At 55.1% G+C, this 21152-nt stretch overlaps 1 protein-coding gene across 6 annotated transcripts in view; it reads left to right on the top strand.

Annotated features, from left to right (window-relative positions):
• Nucleotides 1-21152, top strand: part of TSPAN18 (tetraspanin 18) — a 158598-nt gene that overhangs the window by 104713 nt on the left and 32733 nt on the right. For 5 of the 6 annotated variants that reach the window (XM_053673035.1, XM_053673034.1, XM_053673037.1 and 2 more), the window contains one exon: nt 3003-3134. The exons of the other annotated variant lie outside the window; for it this stretch is intronic. The gene's annotated coding sequence lies outside the window, so the exon portion shown is untranslated. The remainder of the gene's footprint in view (nt 1-3002; nt 3135-21152) is intronic. 6 annotated transcript variants of the gene reach the window in all.

The following is a 21152-nucleotide window of genomic DNA, read 5'->3' on the forward strand; positions in this document are numbered from 1 at the left end:
TTATAGGGAAAGAAACTGAGGCCCAGAGAGGTCAACTGACCTGCCTGGGGCCACACAGCTCTGGTGGTGGCAGAGCTGGGATGCGACCCAACCTGTCTCAGTCCAGTCACCGCCTTTCCTCCTGCGTCAGTCTCGCCCCCCACCCTCCGGCACCCCTCCAGCGTGTCTTTTCTCCCCACCAGACCACAAGGCCCTCTCGTCTCCCTCTCACTCTCTCACCATCTCTCACCTGGGCCGCTCCTTTTGTCCACCTAGAGGATTCCTCTGCTCTCTGACCTCCAGTGGCTCCCCATGGCCTGTGGATGAAGTTTGTCATCCTCAGCCTGGCATTCAAGGACCTTAACCACCCAGCCCCTGCCTTCCCTTCCCGTCTCATTTCCTACTTGGCCCCAACAGGCAGCCTCGGCTCGTGCTTCTAAATACCCCCCACACACACACACTCGGGTATCCCCATGCCTTTGCTCACCCTGGTCCCTTTGCCCACAGGGCCCTGCTCTCCTTTCGATGCATTCAAATCTGCCTCCTCCTCCAGGAAGCCTTCCCTGGGACTCAGGAAGATAGGGACTCTTTTGTCCTCTGAACTCAGAACCAGGTGTTGAGCCCTCCTTAGCCTCCTAGGATGATGAAAACAAGGTCATTGCCTTCCAGTCTCTGTAACAGTGAGCTCCTTTGAAGGTGCCCTCTGCGCTTCCTCATTTCCGGCACCTTCTGAGTCCCAGGGGCACGGCAGACATTCAGTTAACACTCACCGAGATGAGCGGACGCTCCTGGTGCTGGTGCTCTGCAGGACACGGAACTCCTGAGTCCCCTCCATGGCACTCAGGGCCAGCCCCATGCCAGCTCCGGGAGAGGCTTGGTCTGGGTTTTATCAGCTTTCAGGGTGAAGCACTGACCGCAGGACCTTTCCACCTCATTTCCCACTCTGCCCGCGGCCCCACTCGGGTGTCTCTGTGCCTTTGCTCGCTCTGGCCCCTGCCCCCAGCTCCTTCTTCTCATCTCCCGATCCACGTGTCTGCCCTCCACTCCAGGGAGCCTTGATGTACCTGCTGGGTCCCCAGTGCTGTTGCCACAGGAAAGCTGAGGAGGGGGCGTCTCACACTGGCATCTCTGCCTGTGAGTTATCAGAGCCCTGGGTTTCAGACCTGACCCTGAGAGACGGGCGGTGGGTCCAATACCCCCTTTCACAGAGGGTGGACCAAGGCCCCACGAAGAAGAGGATGTGCCCGAGTGCTCACAATAAGTTAGTTTGGCTTGGCACTGGAACCCAGGACTTCTGTCCGTGGGCCCATCGGGGTGTAATGCTGTCACCTCCTAGGAATGCATGTCCCCCACCCCCAGCCGTGTTTCTGTTCATAGGGTAGGTGGTCTGCTTCTCTTAGTGGGTTTGAGGAAGCATGGACTGGGGTGTGGATGAAAGATGGAAGATGGGGGTCCCCCAGATGAACCTCTTCACCAAGTGTGAGTGAGGCGGGGACCCAGAGAGGCTGACCCACACGTCATCTGGATGGGGCCAGAGCCAGACCGCAGGCAGCCACCATTAGCACGCTGCTAAAACGGTCTTCGTGGTCACCTCTTTCCTACAGCCATTTATTTACTTCCTTATCATACCTTTTTGGAAAAAGTGGAGACTGCCACCCCTACTAGGAATTTCCGCCCCCAGCCCCGCAACACCCCACCAGTTCTCAGGCGCTGGCTGTGCTGGCTGCTATCTGGCAGGACATCAGCCTTCGCCAGCTTGAGGAGTGCTGTTGACATTTGCATTTTGCTGGCTGGTGAGATGTGGGCTGGGGTGTGGGGTCCCGTGGGCAGGTGGCGAGTTTGCAGCCCAGAGGGAGAAGTAATTGTGCCGGGTGGGGGCCTTCACTGGTCTGTAAGAGGCAGAGAAGCGGGGTGAAGCTGGGACAGGAGGGAACAAATAATGGCGGAATTGAGACATTTTTGTCTAAAGATGTGCCAAGGACAAAAAGCAGCCCCCATCCAGTGCCCCACCCCACCTCGGGCTCTCACGATGTCCTCTCCCGCGTCGCCTCCCTGACATTTATTGAGCACCTGCCACGTGCCAAATGCTGTGCTGTGGCTTCAGACTTAGAAAGTCATTTTAACTCCCTGCAGTTCTTAAAGAGAGATGCCACCATTATCTCTGTTTACCAGACCAGGAGACGGATGCCCTGAGAGGACACCTGGGTCACCGAGGCCCCACTTCTGCAAAGGGGTGGCCCCAGCATGCGGTGAGGTCGGCCTGCCTCTGAAGCCCGAGTTCGGGCCACTGTGGGCATTGCCTCCCACACCTCACCCGGTGTGAACACAGCCAGGAAACCAGTCTCTGCTTGGGCCCATCCCAGCATCACCAGACAGGCAGGCCATGGCGCCTGGCTGTGCGCCCTTGGCTGCCCCCAGGGCTGCAAGGCCAACAGCTACAAAAAAGGGAGCATCCCCAGAGAGAGCACCCAGCCGCGAGTCAGGGGAGACCCTGGGTTTAGTCCTCACTCGGCCACCATTGCTGTGTGACTCTGGACAAGTCCCTGCCCCTTCCTGGGTGTCATGCTCCTCATTAGTAAAAGGAAGCCATTGGTCTGGATGGATGGAGAATTCTGCGAATGCTTTTGTACATGAGAAAGGAGCTTTCCTCCAGTGTACTTGAACTCTCCCAGAGTTCCCACCCACTCGCTCAGACACATAAAGTTGTTTTATATCAAAGCAAACCGTGAACACTTGCCAAGCATCTCCGCTCTGCAAAGTGCACTGCGCTAGACACAGTGGGCGTGATGCTTACGTGTGTTTTTGGGGACCTACACACAGGCATATGCGGACCTTTGCGTCTTAGAATTGCCTGGCTTCCCAGTCCTGATACATAACCCTAGGCTTCTGCAACTTTGCCTCATCACACTGCCTCCTCAGGGCACAGAGAGCATTTCAAACAAAAACAGGAGACCTCAGGTAGCATGAGTGGCGAGATCTCCGTCCACTAGGCAGTCATGGCTGGCTCTGTTGATCTCTGACAGGTGGGCATCTCCTGGACAGCCCTGAGCTCGCAGTGGCCAGAGCTTCTACATTGTCATCAAAGCAACTCGAACCCTCGGAATTCAGCTTCTAGAAACGTGGGCACAATCCTTTTCCAGACGCCAGCCACCCAGGTAAGGGAGTTCAGGCTTGTTCAGCACGTGGTTCTGCTGCTTTTGTTGTTGTTGTGGCTAATAGTACCCGTCGGCAGGCACCCTGTCATTCTTTATCTCAGGGCTCGGTGGCTAAGGCTCTGAAGTCCAACAGACTGGGGTTCAAATCCATCACCCATTACTAGGAGCATGGCCTGGAGCCCTTTCTGTGTCTCTGCTTCCTCATCGGCCAGCCAAGGAAGCAACAGCACCCACCTTTGGGGTTTGGGGTAAAGGTAAAATGAGGTACTGCATGCAAAACGCTTAGAACAGGATGGACACATAGTAAGCTCAGAAGCCAATACAGGTTAGCCGTCACTAAGAGTATGCCTGCACCCGTGACGATTCGGAATTAGTTTATTCTCACATTGATGGAGCGGAGCCCACATTCGCCCTAGAATGTGGACTTGGAGAGGGCAGGGGTTTGTCTGTCTGAGTTGGATCCCCAGGTCTCAGCAGAGCCAACTGGCCATTATTCGTTGAATGAATATGGATGTGGGAAGATGCTCTCCTTACCTGTATTACACAAAATCCTCAGAACAGTCCTCGAAGGGCCTTGCATTAGTTGCACTGTGGCTTCAGTTGTGTGTGACAAAAATCCAAAATAATGGTTCCTCAAACAAGAGGTTGCTTTTTTCTAAGTAAAATTCTGAGCTAAGGGGATTATGCCTGAAACATTAGAGGCCAAGTTTCCTTGCATCCTGGGATACCACCCTCTCTTGTCCACGTGACCCATGGCGGCCCACAGCAGTCTCTCCTTTCCACTTGGCAAGAAGGGGAAGTCAGAAAAGGAGAGGTACCCTGGGCTCTGAGAGAATTACACACCCCTTCCGCTCACGTCCCCTTGGCCAGAGTGCAGATAGATGGCACGCCTGGTCGCAAGGGAGGGTGGGAATTAGTCCTTATTCTGGGTGGCCATCTGCCCAGGTGTGATTGTATTTCAATGGAGGAAGAGGAACATGGGTTGGGGGGACCCTCCACCTTGCCAGATAAGATAACTTACCCCCCTATTTCTTTTCGTCCTCTCTTCTTCCACTCCCTGCCTACCACCGATCTTCTCACTACCTCCATAGTTCTGCCTTTTCCAGAATGTCATATAATTGAAATCGTACAATACATGGCCTTCTCAAGTTGGCCTCTTTCACTTAACAACATGCATTGAAAGTTCTTCCAGGGCTTTTCACGGCTTGGCAGCACCTCCCTTTTTATTGCTGACTAATGCCCCACTAGGTGTACCACAGCTTGTTTTTCCATTCACTTACTGAAGGACATCTTGGTTCCAATTTTGGACGATTATGAATCAAACTTCTATAAACATTCATGCGCAAGTTTTGTGTGGCTGTAAGTTTTTGAACAGTTGGGTAAATAGCTAGGAGCATGACTGACAGATTTTTTGGTGAGAGTATATTTAGCTTTTTAAGAAGCTGCCGAGCTGTCTTCCAAAGTGGCTGCCCCATTTTGCGTTCCTACCCGCAGTGAGTGAGAGTCCCTGTTGCTCCACACCCTCCTCAGTGATTGGCGCTGTCAGTGCTGTGGCTTTTTGTCCTTCTGCGCCGTGTGTAGTGGCCTGGTCCTCCTTCTACGGTTGAAGATTATGGAACTCAGAGAGGGCAACGTGCCAGAGGAGGTAGAGCAGGTGAGAGATCCAGGGACTTTTCTGGGCCTGCTCGACCCCTGAGCTCAATACCCTCCTGCTGTGCCGCATCCTCTGCCCGCAGCAGGTCTCCCTGAGACCTCGGACCAGCGCCCTGGAGTGACTCTCTCTCCCCAAGCTCAGCAGTGGCTGGATTCCAGGGCCTCGTTCATTGTTTAGTGCCTGTCTTTCCCAGCAGGACTGAAGGTCAATGAGGCAGGACAGCGGGGGTCGGGGAGCAGAGTGAGTGGATCTGAGCCAAGTTGGGAAGGATCAGACAGTTGGGGAGCCTGGGGCACAAGAGTGCCCAGCAGGCTACTGGCCTGTGCCTGGTCCTTGGGTCGGAGGTGCGGACGGGACCTGCTGCCCAGGTCGGCAAGAACCAATGACAGTCCAGAAATGAAGGCTGATTGCAGGGCAGACCCAGTGATGAGAGGCAGTAAAGGCAGAACGGAGATCAGATGCCGAATGAGTTGGGAGTCAATACTCAACTCAGATTTGATTAAGCAAGACAGGCAATTTGTTAGCTTTTTACATATAGTCAATTTGAAGTCCGTTTACTGGTATCCAAGGCAGGGCTGAATCTAAGGCTCAACTGATGCTCATATGCATGACCTCTGCTTCCTTCCTTGTGGGTTTCAGTCCCTGGCAGGCACTCCCTATGTGGCCGTGGGGACAGTGACCAACAGCTGCAGACTGACATCCTGCTCATTTCAAAATCCAGTGAAAGGAGAGCTTCTCTTTCTCAGGGATTATAACAAAAATCTCAGAGTCGAAGCTTATTGGCTGGTCTTGGGTCACTTGACCACCTATGACCAGTCACTGAAACCAGGAGAGAATATGCTGACTGGTCAGACCAGGTCATTGCTGGGTGGTGGGTGGTGAGGGGGTGTGTGTTGTGGGAGCGGGAATGGGCCTGAAAGTACCAGAGAGCCAGTGGCCCAAAGGGAAGAACCAGGTGTTATTTTCAGAAGAAGGAGGAAGGAATGGTGGGCAGACAAAACAACAGATGCTCCCTCTTGGTGCCAGAGAAGGAGGAGGGGAACAGGGAACTAGCAGGAGGACTGACTTGTCCCAAACAGATCCTTCCTGTGGCTGACAGCACCAAAGGTCGCCTCTGACAGGTACGCCTCGGTTTCAGTGGATCTGGTATCTGACAGCCTGATTTGCACATTCACTCACATTGACACACACACGCAAACAAACATGATGTTTCTGTAGGTGGCGCTTCACTTTTCCAAAGGCTTGTCCCCTGAAGTCCTGCCCGTATTGAGTCTGCTCCCTAGCAGCCCCCCAGATATCTCAACCACAACATGTCTGGCTGCCCTGGGTTCCCCTCTACATGCTTGGAGGACCTTTTCCTTCTCTTCACCCTCATCCCCCCCAACCCCCATGCCTGGGAAAAGTCTCTTGAGCTACTTGAGCATTTACTTGCCCTCAACAACCTGGTAGCAGACCCAGCCTATGACAGTCCCCTTCTCAGAGGAGCAACTATAGCCCTCCCTCAGCCACCACCATCCTGAGGCCTCTGAGACGGAGGAGGAAAGGGAAGAGGCAGTCACTGACTGAGCAGCAGTCCCATCTGCAAGGGGCTGCGGGGGCCTGCGCGGGGCTCCAGGGCAAGGGCAGGCGGGCCAGCCTGGCAGCCCCAGCTGACGTCCACCGTGGCAGCACTGTTAGGCATTTAGGGTGCGGGGTATGATTTCATCTGAAAAAAGATCTCTGCAGAAAAAAAAGATGGAAAACCACAGCGTATGCTTCTGCCTCCCAGGCAACTGTGGCCCGAGTGCTTTTTTAGATACATCCTTTGCTTGATTTCGGTCAACCACAAACCTCCTGGCCCTTCATCACTCTCTCTCTCTCTCTCTCTCTCTCTCTCTCTCTCTCAGCCTCCCTTGACTATGGATTCTGCAGCTCTGACTCACCAGGCAGACAACTCAGTGTTCAGCATCACCCTGCCTTATATGGTGTGCTCAGTGCTTCTGGGGCAATGAGTGTTCATTCATTTGTTTCTTCAGCCAGCAACTGTTCAGTTCTTATTACGTGCCAGGCACCGTTTCACTCGCTGGGGACTGAGAGGGAGCGAAGCTGAAAGGTCCTCACCCTCAGGGGTCCCTGCCTTCCCTGGGAGACCTGCTGAGGGCAGAACCCTTCCTCTGCATGTCTTGTCCCCAGTCCAGTGTCTTTGGTGCAAAACCACAGCCAGACTTGGTGGGTGCTTTTAAAGCCCCCCCACTATGACTGGTGCTGCAGAGATCACTGCTAGACCGTGGTAGTCCCTTCTAGACCACCAGAATGACTTGCTCCTCACTCTGTAGGACTTAAAGTTTAAAATGCAGCTCATGACGGGTCCTGGAAGGGAGGGCCACAGTTGTAGATCTGGATGCAAACCTGGTCAGGGCGTGTGCCTAAGTGAGCAAAGACCCTAGGACCCTCTGCTCCCATTCCCCATTCATTCAGCAGCACCTTGGGGATCAGTGCTAGGAGGCACCTTAGAGGGCTCCTGACTTGTTTTGGGGGCACAGACATGAGAGTACATCCCTGACATCTGAGGCAGGGAATGAGAGCGCCCAGAGTACACATGTAAAGGAAGGCTTGGGGGCTCTGGGACCAGATCGAGAAGCCATTTCTGGGAGGTGACTCTGGTAGGAGAACAGGGAATGTCGTGCCCTTGAGCTAGACTTTGAAACTGAGTGGCGCATGGGACAGGCAAGGGTGCTGGGAAGGGTGACGTGGAGGAGGAAACAGAACAAAGGCCTGGGACTGGGACCAGGCTTGGAAGGCTGCCGGGCAGGAAGTGAGAGTGACACAGTCAGCTTCTTCCCTGCAGGCCTCCAGGCTTGGCCATGCAGGCCCGTGTCCATCTTCACAGTGGCCTTAAAGGACAGCTGGGGTTTGGGAGCTGAGTAGCTCTTCCATTTCCCTCCCTCCCCCTTTATCCCCAGGAGAGGGGATTTTGGAGGGACCCTTAAGAAATGGTGCTGCCCAGGGGCCAGGAGCAATCAATCCTCCCCTATCCCAGTTTCTTTGCAGAAATTAGAGATTGCGCACACTCGCAGCTTCACAAGCAGCACACCTAGAGGCCCCTCCTGCACCAGGAGTCAGAAGCTTGGACTCTTGCCCACCCCACCCCCCACTGCCAGTGTCCTCAGCCTCCCTGCCCAGTAGTTCGTCGCTTATGAAAGAAGGGGCGAGGCCTCCTCCAGCTTTAAACTATTTATTCCAAGTCAGCCCTCGGCTCAGATCCCGGATCTGCTAGTAGCCCGACCTGGCTCTCTGGGCCTCCGTGTTCTCCTCCAACTGGGGTTGGTGATACCCCACACCTGGCAGGCCGGATGTGAATAGTGAGATTCAATGAGACACCATGCCGAATAGCGTGTCTGTCACCGGAAGGTCAGTACTCGGTGATGGCGCTCATGCTAACGGAGTCATATTTACATTTTCGACTCTGTAACTCCGTGGGAGGAATCCTCACAGAGTCGTAGGTGCGGGTACCCATAGGGCAGTGCAAGTCCATGGCCCCGAAAATGTGATGATGGGGCTCGGGCAGGGGTGTCAAACTCATTTTCACTGGGGGCCCCATCAGCCCCACAGTTGCCTTCAAAGGGCTGAAATAACTGTAGGACTTTATAAATGTAACTACCCCTTAACTGTTAAGGAGTCAAAATCACATTCAGCTCTTTGAAGGCATCTATGAGGCAGATGGAGGTGAGGCTGGTAGGGCCCCCCAGTAAAAATGAGTTTGACACCCCTGGGCTAGAGAGTCATGTCCCTCCCATCTCCAAATGTGGGTAGAGCTGCCTACCCAAAATCACATTTATTCCCCCTTCATCGGGTATGTATTCAGCATTCGCTTTGTGCCTGGTCCTCCTGGAGGCACGTGAGAGCCTGTCTGGGCGGGGGACACCCAAGCTGCCTGCTCTCAGCAGCTCAGGCTGCACTTTGAGGCACCTTCTGCCCTCCGGCTGGCCCACCGCCACCACTGGCCACAGCTCCTCAAGCCAAGCACGGGTATGCTCAGGTCTGCAGGCTGGAGCCCTGGGGACAAGTCCCTCCCCTGCCTCTGATGGATCCTGGAGCTTTGCATAACCCCTCTCTTCCCATCTTGGGGCTAAGATTCCTGTGAAATGCCAGAGAATCCACCACAGTGGACTGGTCTGGCCTTGTACCTGGACAGACTGAAGAGATGGGTGGAATTTCCTGGTTCAGCATGATGCAAACTCAGGCATTTTGGAGAGGAAGGGTGGCTTGCCCCTGGGCATGGATTCCAGGGCTATGTTTCATTCTCGCCTCCTTTAATGCCTGTTTGGGTCCTGAATTGCAAGGAGTTTTGCATATTTCTGGAGGATGCAAAACCTACAGATTAGAAGGTGCTGAAGGGTCCAATCCGCCTTGGGCTCACCTGGTACTTTTCCTGGTGGCTGTGAACATCTCACCCTCTGTATTCGCCAGCATCCAGCACAGAGCTGGGCATGCGGGGGAGCTTCCATCAGTGGTTGGTGAATGGATGGACAGATGGCCGGATTATAGTCGATTCACTGTCACGCACGCTTTCCTAGCCTTGGTCCAAGCTCCCAGGGCGCTTGGGGACACCGGGCTCTGGGTTTATTTTCCAGTGACAGTTTGATTTTGGCTCCTGTGCAGCATCAGTAGCTTTCGAGTCATGGAGCAGACGCAGAACAAATGGCTTCGAGCTTGTCCATTTCTCACTTCAGCTGCATCAGGCAGTGCGGCGTGGGCCCTGACCTAGGGGTGAGATCCCGCCGTCCCAGCTCCATGCCTGGGTGACCTTGGCCGTGTGATTTAGTCTCTCTTAAATTCTGTTTTCTCATCTAGAAAATGATAGCGCTAATAGCAGCCAACTCATAATGGCTCTGATGAGCATTAGATTAAATAATGGGTGTTAAAACAAGCAGCACGTGGTAACTGCTCAGGAAAGGATGATGATGGTGTATTTAATGACCCCCTTAAGCTGTTTGTTGAATAAACTCTCTTCCAGACATATTTTTGCAGATTGCTTTGCATTGTTAAGACAAAAATCATTTTTTAAAGTTGTTATTACAGAAGTAACACATGCTCCTTAAAAATTCTAATGACCCGGAAGGATTTAAATTAAAAAGCAAATGCAGCCCTCCTGCTCCCTGCCCCCCACAGCCAGCTCTCTCCTTCCCTTTCCCCAGCAACATTCCCAAGTCGGGAACTTTTCTCCTTTTTTTTTTTTTCCTTCCGAAGGGAAGGGGACAGCTACACATTTAGGAGGGGACAGTGACCCTGTAGCTGTTATGTTGAATTGCCATCCGGGCCAAAAGTCCTAAGGCTGGCGCCTCGGCAGTCCCGTTGGCTCCAGGGGGTGCCTGTGTCCTAGAGGCCTGGGGAGTGGCGTGAGAAGTGCCACATCAGGGCCAGGCCTGGAGGGACAGGCTGGCAGGCGCTGTGGCCACGTGCCTGGGCCCTTCTTCTGCCAGAGCTCCAGGGCTCGGTTCAGCCCAGGCTGCCATGCTCCCGGCAGGGCCATTATTCACTTCCACACCTGTGCCCTGTGCTGCCATACTCTTCCCCCGTCAGGAAGAGGCCAGGGCCTACCAGCGCACGGCCTGGGCCCAGTGCATCACTGGCGCTAATGGGCTCGGGGCGGGTTTGAGTTTTACCAACACGAGGGTGCAGAATGTACCATCTGCCTATGTTCCTCTAGACCTGACTTGCTCTGTGGCTGAGCCCTCTCTGCTCACTTCAAGGGCATTTCATCCCAGTCACAAAGCAGTGAGACTTGCCCCTAGGATTGTGTAGAGGTCCAACAGTGTGGGCTTTGCCAAGCTCTCCAAGGCACTCTGATGCAAGCTCAGGTTTAGCATCCCTGAGAGTGACAGGCAGGTGGCAGGAGGTCTACTGGACTGGGATGCTGTGGCACATGGATGGGGTGCCAGGGCCCCTGGGGACTATGAATGACATAGAGGTGACTAGCAGGAGGGGAGTGAATTCCTAGCAGTGGGATCAGCACATGCAAAGTCCCTGGGGCATGGTAGAGCAGCTGCATCCCAGGAGCTACACAGGTGCTGCTGGGGGGCGGGAGAAGAGGGTGTGAGACAGGGAAGGGATAAGCAATAGCCTCCTGTGCTCTGAGTTCGGGTTGCTCCCCAGAAGTGCTGGGGACCCTTGAAAGGGTTTATGCGGAAGGATGAGGTAGGAAGAACCATGCCCTGGGCAGATGGTGGGGAGGGTAGAATTTGAGGTTCCTGGATCACAGCAGGTGACAGGCTGTCTTCTGGAGGACAGGGCTGAACCTGCAATGGATGGGGAGAAGGAGGCGGGGCGGCTGGGATACCGGGTCCTGGAGCGAGCATTCCCTCACGGGAGCCGAGCCAACTGAGCACTGGAGCCCAGGGGGCCATCTCTGTCCCTCTCTGTCTTGGTGCCTCAGAAGTGTTTTGTGACTGTCCTGCACTGTAACTGCTGTCTGCATGCACACCCTCCACCCCGAGTGCCTGTGTACTGGCTCTGGGGTGGAAGAGACCCAGATACCATCTGTACTGCACGGCTGGGCTCTTGACCCAGAGTGGAGGCACCAAGAAAGGCGAGAGCAAATCTGGACCCCTCTGAGCATGCGGTTCGGTGGAATTTGGGAGGGAGCAGGAGGGACCCAGGTGGATGACGGTGTGGGTCAGGAGGGGAGACCCATGGAGAGGAGGTAGCTGGGGAAGCTCCTAGCCCAGAGCAGTCCAGCCCCCTCATCAGAGATCCAGCTTCTCTCGCTGCCTTCCCAGGGCCAGGCCGGCACATGAAACTGTGAGCTCATCCTGTGGTAAGTTCAGGGCCAAGAGGAGGGAGCTTGCAAACCACAGCCAGGATGCTGAGCCCTTGGGGAGGCCAGCATTGGGGAGAGGGAGGGTAGGGTACTACTTCAGGGTAGAGGGCAAGGCAGGTATGAAATAATAGGTCACCAGCTAGAGGGCCAGGCTGGTTCCCAGTCCCGCGCCCCATACCACAAGACCCCTGAGCTGCCCCCCTGTGCTACTCTCTGGAGGCCTCCGGGAGACCCAGCATCCCACAGGCCTCCTCCCTGGTGCCGCGCTGTCCCCGGGGCTCCTCATTCTGCTGCAGAGCCCCACCTCCTCACATCGCAGGGCTTCGCCTCAGGTTTGTAAAGAAGTCAGCTGGCAGGTTTGTTCCCTTTCCTCACATCTAAGGGGTGAGAAATAACAAGAAAGTGCCTGTGTGAAACCCCAGGTGGAGAAGGCGTCATGGAGACTGGGGTGACCGCGGGGCAGCCTGCCACTGCCACCACAGGGGGGTGGCTGACACCCTCAAACACGGGCTTGGCCCCTCTGATTCCTTTGCTGGCAATTGTGCTTTCCTGGTAGTGTTTTGGTTCTTTTTTAAACAGCTTTAAGGAGGTAGAATTTATGTACCGTAAAATTTGCTTGTTTTAAGGGTGATTTATAGTAAATTCACAGTTGTGCAACCATCCCTACAACCCACTTTTAGAATATTTCCATGGCCCCGAAAAGAAATCTGGTACCTATTTGTCATCTGTTCCTGTTCCCACCCCCAGCCTTAGGCAACCACTGATCTACTCTCTGTCTCTGTAGATTTTGTCTTTTCTGGATATTTCATATGGATGGATCGATGCATGTGGACTTCCGTTTTTTCTGCCCTGGTGGAGGCAGGGAGGCCGTTCACTCAGTGGTACGCCTGTCCTCCCACCGCCGGCCGAGGCCGTCACCTGCTTTCTCAGAGCTGGAAAAGCTCGTGGAAACCCTGAGCGCAGTCTTTACTTCAGCGCAGGATGGCGGCCCGCCGCACCCTAGGACCCTCTGACATCCACTTTAGTACATGCAGCGCCGGGCAGCTCCCGTCCCCTGGAGACTGAGGAAGTTCCCGTGCCCTGACCACACTTGAAGTGCCAGGATTGCTGATGTCATTTGGTCTCTGGTTCCATCCTCTGCGACGGGGTCATTTACAGCTGAGGAAACATGGGCTCCGAGGGGTTGAAGCGTTCACCCCAAGTCACACAGATAGGACTTATCAGCCGAAAAGTTGTGCTCCGAGGCCTTCCTCGCAGGTCTCCGGCATCATGGCGGGGGTTCTCCTTCGCTGAGAGACCCTGGGGCAGCCTGGCATCCATGGCAACCAGCGGTTCTGGGTCGGTTCAGGGTATGTCGTGGTGGCCTGGAATTGTTCCCAGTCCCCAAGGGTCCCACGCCTTGTCCACTATGGCAGAGCAGGGACCTGGACACCCCGGGAGGACTGCAGCAGCTCCAGAGCCTGAGGGTCCTACTTTTCATGGCCACAGAAGAAGGACCGTGTGAATTTATAGTAGACAAACCCCCTGACGGGGAAAAGAAAGCAGCATGGAAGAGGGGCTGTGCCCAGAGGTGTGCGTGCAAGGCTTACGCAGTAGGAGAGTCCAAGGAGAGACAGCTGGAAGCCTCTTCCCTCTAGGGCCAGGGGAACCACGGACTCTGGACTCCTTAGTGTTTATTTCCTTCTGGAAAGCAGAAAATGAGTCACTTCAGGGAGGTCTGCCGGAATGCTGTCCTGACTTGCAGGCCTGTGACTTGAAGAGGCCTGAAGCTGGGCCTGTTGCCTAGATACGAAGCGCCATTCCTCAGAGCCCTCGGAGCAGGTGCAGCGCACGGGCTGGGGGCTGCTACTGTCCATGACGGGGGGCATGCCTCCCTCACAGACCTCCAGGGGCTCACGTGAGTGGGGGCCTTCGTGGCATAGCTGGGATCATGCCAGCCCCACTGCTCCAGGCTGGCTGGGTGACTTGTCCGGACCTCGGGTCCTGAGCTTGCAGAACGGGGACGGCAGCACCGCCTGTTTCACAGCGGGGTGGTGGGCGTTGAGGTGCTCGGTGGGATGGGGGAGGGCCCTGTGTGAAAGCGAGAGAACACGTTCCCACTCTGCACGGGAGCTGTGAGCTCCTGGGCAGACCCCGTAGCACGGAGCCTCAATCTCCTCATCCGTACAGAGCGGTTGGGTCTAGCACCATGGAGGGGACAGAGAGGTTTTCAACAAATGTTAGTTCCACCCCCAACTCCCACATCCTTCACCAGGGATGACAGCCAGGTACCCTGGGCACGAGGAAGAGGGTGGTCCTCAAGGGACAGGGCCCACTGGGCCCCATAAACGTCAGCCATCTTTTGCCTTTATCTCTGAGCTAAACCTCCCTTTCTACCCTGGGAAGAACCAACTCGATAGCTTGGCCATCTTGGTCAGTGCTATGCTGAGAGTTTTATGTTTATGATCTCAGCCATCCCTACCACACTGTGGGAGAGTACTCTGGTGATCCCATTTTACAGACAAGCAAACTGAGGCACAGAGAAGGCAGTGAAGTTGTCCCAGGTCACAGGACTAGAACAGAGCTAGTCTGTCCTGACTGCAAAGCTTGGGCATTAATCACCTCTCTTCACAAGTATCCTTCTAGAAATTTCCAGGAAAATGGTGAGGTGGGAACCAGCCGGAGAACTAGTTGGATGCTTGGCACCTGGCTGGGGGTATATTGCTTGCCCTTCTGGTGCCGGTCCGGCCCACCTGGCACTTCCTCGTTGGCAGCTGGGTGGAAAGGATATGAGATGTGGAGAGCAGGCAGGGGCTAGGTCTGACCCAGGGTGGCCCCCTGGACCACTGGAGGGTCCCCACCCCTCAACAATATGAGCAGAACCTCCTGGGACTGGACCCTCTCCTCTGGTGGGCCTTTTTTGAGAGAAACCAGGGAATGGGAGGTGGGGAGTGTTGGGGCCTCTGGTCTGAACAAGAACCATTCTGCCCACAGGTCAGAGGAAGAGGCAGGAAGGAAGCCGACCTGGGGGCTGGGAAAGGAGGGGCCTAGCGGTTACTGGCCCATTCTGTGTTTCCAGCCAAGTGGGGCTCAGCATGAAACGGGGGGCAGGACTCATCTTGCTACCTCCACTGCAGCTAGATTTGTCCCAGGGCCCCGGGCAGAGCTGGGACCCCTGGAACCAGCTCCTGTGCCCCAGCCTTCCCGCGCCCTCCTGGGGCTCCCGGCGCAGTGGGAGCTGGACCGCCAGCCCACAGCCAGCCTCTCTGATGCTACTGCCAAATGCCAGGCCACTTACCAGGCTTTTCCAGAGAGCTCGTGTCCCCAAACTGGGCTCCAGGACTGCAATTAGGAAAGTAGCAAAGGGCTTAGCTTTCTCTGGCTGTGGGCTTTTTGGTGGGAAAAATAATCTTGGTCTGGAGGGTAAAATAATATTTACTCTCCAGTAATACTCTCTGGCTAGGAGCAAGTCTGGGCCTCGGGACTGCGGGGTAGGAGCAGCCAGGGGGTCTGCCAACTCCTGCCTGGTCTCCTCGGAAGTCTCACCTGCCCTCCACACCCGCCGGCCCTCAGCCAGGCTGGTTCCCCAGCTCATTTCACTGCAGCGCTGACTCCCATTATGAAAATGAGAACGAGAAGCTATAACATTCAGTGTGTTATCACCGGCGGAGCACTTGGCCTGGGCCATGAGCTCATCCCATCTGTATAGTGTTGTCTTGGGAGTCGGGCTTATGACCTCAAATAGATCCAGCCTCAAGTCCCAGCTCAGTAGCTTCTAGCTCTTGACCTTGGGGAAGTGGTTTCATTTTCTGCGAATCTTGAGTTTTCACCTGTGAAATGGGAGCGAGGACAGCTTTCTCGAGTGTCTCGAAGGTGAGCCGTGGCGCATATAAAGTACCCAATCAGTGCCCCAGTAGTGCCTAATAAGTGGTAGGTTGTTTCATGAAAGATAAGGCTCAGATACGTGACACAACAGCTATTCAGTGGCAAAGCTGAGATTCAGACCTGGGGCAATGTGGCCCTGTGTGACCCAGGCCTCCAACTGACCAGCCAGGGTGGGGCCCAGGGCAGGAGCTGGGTGGGCAGGGAGGCCCTGCCTGGCCCTCATAGACACTGTCGTTCAGACACAGCCTTGAGCTCCAGAGGGCTGCAGTGGGGGGTGGGGACCCAGTGCCTCTGTCCCCACGCCCCTTTGTGGAACAAACAACCCAGCCATTCTCTGCTCCTTGTCCCCATGCCACAGTGATCCTCACCCCGGAGGCTGGGAGAAGAGCCCCCTGGCTCACTCCGGGGAAAACAAAGACAGAGGTCAAAGCTGCTGGCAGCGGGGCGGGCTCCAGCTCCGGAGAAGGAAGGGGGCGTTGGAGTCAAGTAGGGGGTGTCTGCGCCAAATCCCCATTCCCCCTCCCCCCACATGCACAGTGTGAAAGGAGCCCCTCTGGGTTCTAGAGCTGACGTCACCACTGGTGACCCTGCTGTGCAGCCTGCGGAGGCCCTACCCCTCTCTGGGCCCTGTCTGCCCATCTCCACAATGAGGGCACTGGAACTAAAGAGAAGAGGTCACTGCCTAGGCTGGAGAAATCAGGGAAGGCGTCATGGCTGAGGAGGTGTCGGGCCAGGCTATGAAAGGTGAAGAGAGGTTCTCCTGGCGGACGAAAGGAGAAAAGGTATTGCAGGCCCAGGTTGTGGCCCCTGAAAAGACCTGGCAGCTTCTGAGTGTGGGGCTTAAATGGACCTTTCACAATGATGTGTGTCAGTCATCTCAGTAATACATGCTCTTTGTAAGAAAAATGCAATAGAAATCACTGGACTATAGGGAATAAAAGAACGTCACCCACAGTCAGTTAGTTAATAGTTGGTACAATGTCGGTCCTTTGTAATATGATTAAGAAAGTGTTGTTTAAGCTTCTAATATACGGAGCATCTCTGATTCTGGGCAGATGGGAGAGAACAAAGAACTGTCTTCTGGAAGTGGAGCCAGGCCCGAGCTGAGACAGTCGGACAGCACTTCCTGGGGGTGGGGCAGACGTGCGGGCGGAGGCCGGGGGAAGGGGACAGCAGCGGGACTGCCAGGGCTGACAAAGGGAGGCCGGGGGGAGGGTCTGCGTGAATGGGGCTTCTGGGAAGTTCCTGCGCCTGTCACCTGGCAGAAGTGGTCACCCTGCTGCCGAGCAGCCGAGGGGTCCCTGTAGTGGCTTGTCTGTGGTTTCCTAAGACGTCTGGTTGCAGCATGTGGCAGGCCGGGGAAGGGGCCCAGTGACACTGTGAAGTCACTGCTGTGATCTTGGCAGCTCCTTCAGAGTGTGGTTCCTCTTCATGGGCAGGGCCTAAGAGTCTGTGAGGGGGGGTAGGGGCAGTGTGGGCAGCCTGGGGCTGGTGGCCCAAGCCAGCAGCTGTGGGTCAACATCGGCATCACGGGGGACTGTGCACTCCTCAACCTCCAGGCCCTGGACACAGTTGGGGGTCTTCCTTTGGCTCCCACCTTGAACCTGCCCCTGGAGCCATCTCACCAGAGCTCTTCTCACCTTCATGAGGCAGTAGAAGCAGCCCACAGGGGAGCCCCAGCCCCCCAATCCCCATCTCCACTGGACTGTCACTTGGTCACCTGGGGTCCCCTGGGAAATGCCAGTGCCTTGGAGGGCTAGAGGAGTGTGAAGGTCACAGTGACCACCTGCACCGTTATCGCCTTAGCTATGAAAACAGAATGGGGTGTCCCATTTCCTTCATGGCCCCTGCAAGTCTGTTAACAGTAATTACGAAGTTATGGGGAATTCCCAGTCCTCCTAATTAGTATTAATAGGGGCTGGGTGAGTTGGTCATGGGAAAATAGATGGCTTTGTTTCTCTTCTGCAAATCAGACCACTGCACTCTGCCTTTACATGTGATACAGCCGTGTTCCCATCTCTCTACTCTCCTCACGGCCTGCACCCCTGGATGGTGCACATGCCCCCTGACGCCTGACCACGCCGTTCCCTGGGTGCACACACAGCCACAAACACACATGCACCCCCCCACAGCAGCACAACAGACTTCCAGTCTTCAGATTCTGGATTAAGACATCATTTTACAAAGCAAGCATCAAAACCGAACGGCATCTGAGCCACATTCCCAGTTCCCCTTGGCAATGTCATTAGTGGCCCTCCACCCCCATGCTGCACCCCTCCCCGGAGACCCCGTGCACCCGCCTCCCCAAATTAGATTGTATTAACAAACTATCACGTGTTCCAATTAGTGTGGTGAATGAACCCGGCTGGGTGAGCAGGGTAATAACACCCTCCTCTTTTCGCTAGCAGGCAGAGCTCACTCCCCAGGAGGGAATGACCCAAGCCCCCTCCCCCTCTCTCTGATGGAATAATGAGCTCTGAGTCTCCACCAAGCCTGTGGAAGCTCCCGCAGTCTGGGTCTGTGGCCATCCTGGAGGAAGCTTCTTCCGGAGCAAGCAGGAGGGAGGGAGGGAAACTCACATTTATTGGGCAGTATTGGCTGTTGGGCCTGCGCTAGGGTCTTCTGCCTCGGGGGTGCTTTGTCAACCAACTCATGAGTACCCACTGGGCCTGGGGCTCTTCGCTGAACCAGGGGGTACACAAAATCTCAGGAGTGTCCTAGTAGATCAACAGTTCTTGAAGATTTGGAAGACAATACCTTATTTTTATATTTGAACAACTATGGGCATATTTTGAAGTAAAATGCAAAAGCAAAAGAAAGAAGATGTATACGATACAGGAGCGTCCCAGGCAGGTTTGCTCCTTCTTCTCTGAGCTGGCTCCCCAGATGTGCAGGGGCCCTCAGGGTTCCTTCCGCAGCCGCCACAGGACCTGAGGAGGGAGTTTGTGAGGCTCTAAGCCATAGCATAATGCTGTGTGATGTTGGACAAGCCGCTACACCTCTCTGATCTTCTGATTCCCTGAATGTCATGGTGGCGATGGGGATAACAGCTCCCCAGGGCTAGCTTCACAGGTAGGCAGCCTAGGCTGCGACACAGGGCCCTGGGCATGGAAGGGCCCCACACTTGTTTTAATCCTCTGCCGTTGCTGGCTTGAAATTCTTAACAACTGTCAAGTAAGAGAATCCCTCATTTTTACTGAGCTCTGCAAATTATGTAGATGGCCCTGCATCTTTCAATAAAGTTTTAGCAAGTTTTCATCCAGAAATGTGTGAAGGAGACCCACTCAGATATTCCTCCCTTCCTCCCTTTCTTCTTCCTTTCCCTCCCAAGCACCCACTGAGCACGTGGCAGGCACCGTGTTAGATGCTGGGATTCGTCAGTGAAGCAGCCAGACAAAGCTGCATTCAAGGGAAGAGGAGAGAAGATAAGCTGGGGGAAGAAGACAGTGTTAGAGACGTGTCAACCACGAGGGGTTGGGCAGTAGCTGTGGAGAGGGAGGGGCTGCTTCAGGCTGGTGGGGGTGGAGGTAGGGTGGTCAGAGACGGTCTCCTGAGGAATCTGACCAGAGACCTGAATGAAGGAGGGAATATGCCATGTGGAATCTCTAAAGAAAACAGAGTCCCAGGCAAAGGGACAAGCCTATGCAAAGGGCCTGATGTAGAAATGTGCTTACCATGTGGTAGACACCAGCGTGGCTCCAGCTGGCTAGAGTGAGGGCAGAGAGGAGGAGTGGGCAGGGATGAGCTCAGTGGGGTGGGGGGACGGGGCTTGTAAGCTGTTGTGAGGGTATCGCAGGAATAAGTGACGGGGGTGAGAGGACTTCCTCAGCCGCAGCTGGATGTTACTGGTCCCTCATGGATAGCTGCCTGGAGACCGGAATGTCGGGGGAAGAAGGACGGGGGTGGCCCGTTGTCCTCAGCAAACTCAAGGGCATGTGGCAGCCCCAGGGTCGGGCCTTCTGCCTACCTTTCTGGAGCCTCCAGCCCATCGTCCATTCCTGGGCCTCTGAGGCTCCGTCTCAGACAAGCCATGCAATCAAAGGCTGACCCAAAGGCACCCTGACTGTGCTAGTGCCAGAAGAGCCCTGGGTGGTCAATGCAATGCAGCTTTTTTTACAAGCGTTGTCCCTCGTCCCCTTCTTCCAAAATCCAAGGTGTAAGGCGTGGAAGCCAGGAGGCAGGACAGCCAGGCCAGCTGGAAGCTGCCCTGTGCTTGTTGACAGAGAGCCTCAGTCCCTACAGGTGGCCCGAGTGCTGAGAACCACAGCTTCTCTTCTTCTACGCCACATGGCCTGGGAGAGGGGTGTCGTCACCCTGAGACCCCACCTTCACATCTGTACACAGAGAGATTATTAGTGATGCTGTGAGGGTTAAATGAGAGCGCAGATGAAGCACCTGGAACATCTCTGGAACATGGGAAATACTTATTGCGACCTCTTGGTTACAGGCACCCAGTCTGAGGGCCAGCTCTGAGCCACAGGACCCGGCCCCAGAGCACCTGAGAAGCAAGCTGCAGAGTAGGCGCAACAGAATCTTAAGATCAAGTCAGTCCATGATGCTGAGGACCTCAGAATCTGTGGTGTGACGGGGGGCGGGTCCTTGGAGCCGCCATCTTTATAATGAAGGGGGTGCACGCAAGGACCATGGGGTCCCCAACCTTGACATTCTTTGAGATGGTAAAGCGGTGGGTTCCTCCCTGAGAGCCAGCTCTCGTCCTGACTCTGTGGCTCCCAAGTCCTTCGGGGCTTAATTCTAGTCTCCCCCTGTCTGTGAATCAAGGATACCCATACCTCTCAAGGCTGTAGGAAAGCGTCAATGGGATATATGTGAAAACGTGTATCCCACCCCCCTGAGCTCAATAAGGCAAGCAGATGTTCACTGAGCCTGCACTGTTCTAAGCGCAGCGGTATTCCATTCGCCCCCACTGACCAGCGAGCATCGCCCGCCTAGGGCACGCAGCTAAGAGGGGGCTGACACCTTCAGTCACTTAGGAAGTGGGACCCAGGGTCTCTCTCAGGTTTCTCTCTTCCTGGAACACTTTCCTTGGGAGTCCGATCTGATCTCACTACAGATGACTCTTTTCTCGTAGAATCTCTTCTGCAGCAGCCTTTGCTATTCAGAATCACACCCAGGAAGAGGCTGTCATTCACATTAGCCCTACTGCTCAGGTCTGCCTGGACGTGGCCCAGATCTGGTGGCTGAGAAGGCACTTTACAGGGGCACCTGACAGAGGTCCCCCTAGGTGCTTGCTCAAGGTCACACAGCACCTCGGGATGGGGTCTGGCTGGAGCCCAGAACAGCCATGTTCTGCTCCATCCCCCTGCCCCTCCCCACCCCACGTCCCTGGAAATCCCGACCTTGCCCCATGAACTTGCCGAGCCTTTCGCTTGCTTAATTAATTACTGGGCAGCCAGGGGGAAATGAAACACCTGCCAGGCTCTTCCTTTTCCCAGCAAGGAGGCTCCCCAGGACCTCTGTTCTCAGCAGGGCCCCCACAGTCCTAAAGTTGTCTTGGGCAAGCCGGCTTTGTACAGCAGTCCACACACGCAGAGCTTCTAAATTAAATGTGACCACTGCCTGCTGGGGGTCACGGTCCCAGGGCAGGGATTTATGTCCAGGCCTCTGAATGAGGTGTGCCTTGAGAGAAGTGTTCTAGCTGACGTAAGCAGGTAGCTTTGCACGTCTCCGGGAAACGCTCAGA

The sequence above is a fragment of the Artibeus jamaicensis genome, unplaced genomic scaffold (genome assembly GCF_021234435.1).
Source record: "Artibeus jamaicensis isolate MK-2021 breed Jamaican fruit bat unplaced genomic scaffold, CSHL_Jam_final contig_797, whole genome shotgun sequence".
In the NCBI taxonomy this organism is placed as follows: domain Eukaryota; kingdom Metazoa; phylum Chordata; class Mammalia; order Chiroptera; family Phyllostomidae; genus Artibeus; species Artibeus jamaicensis.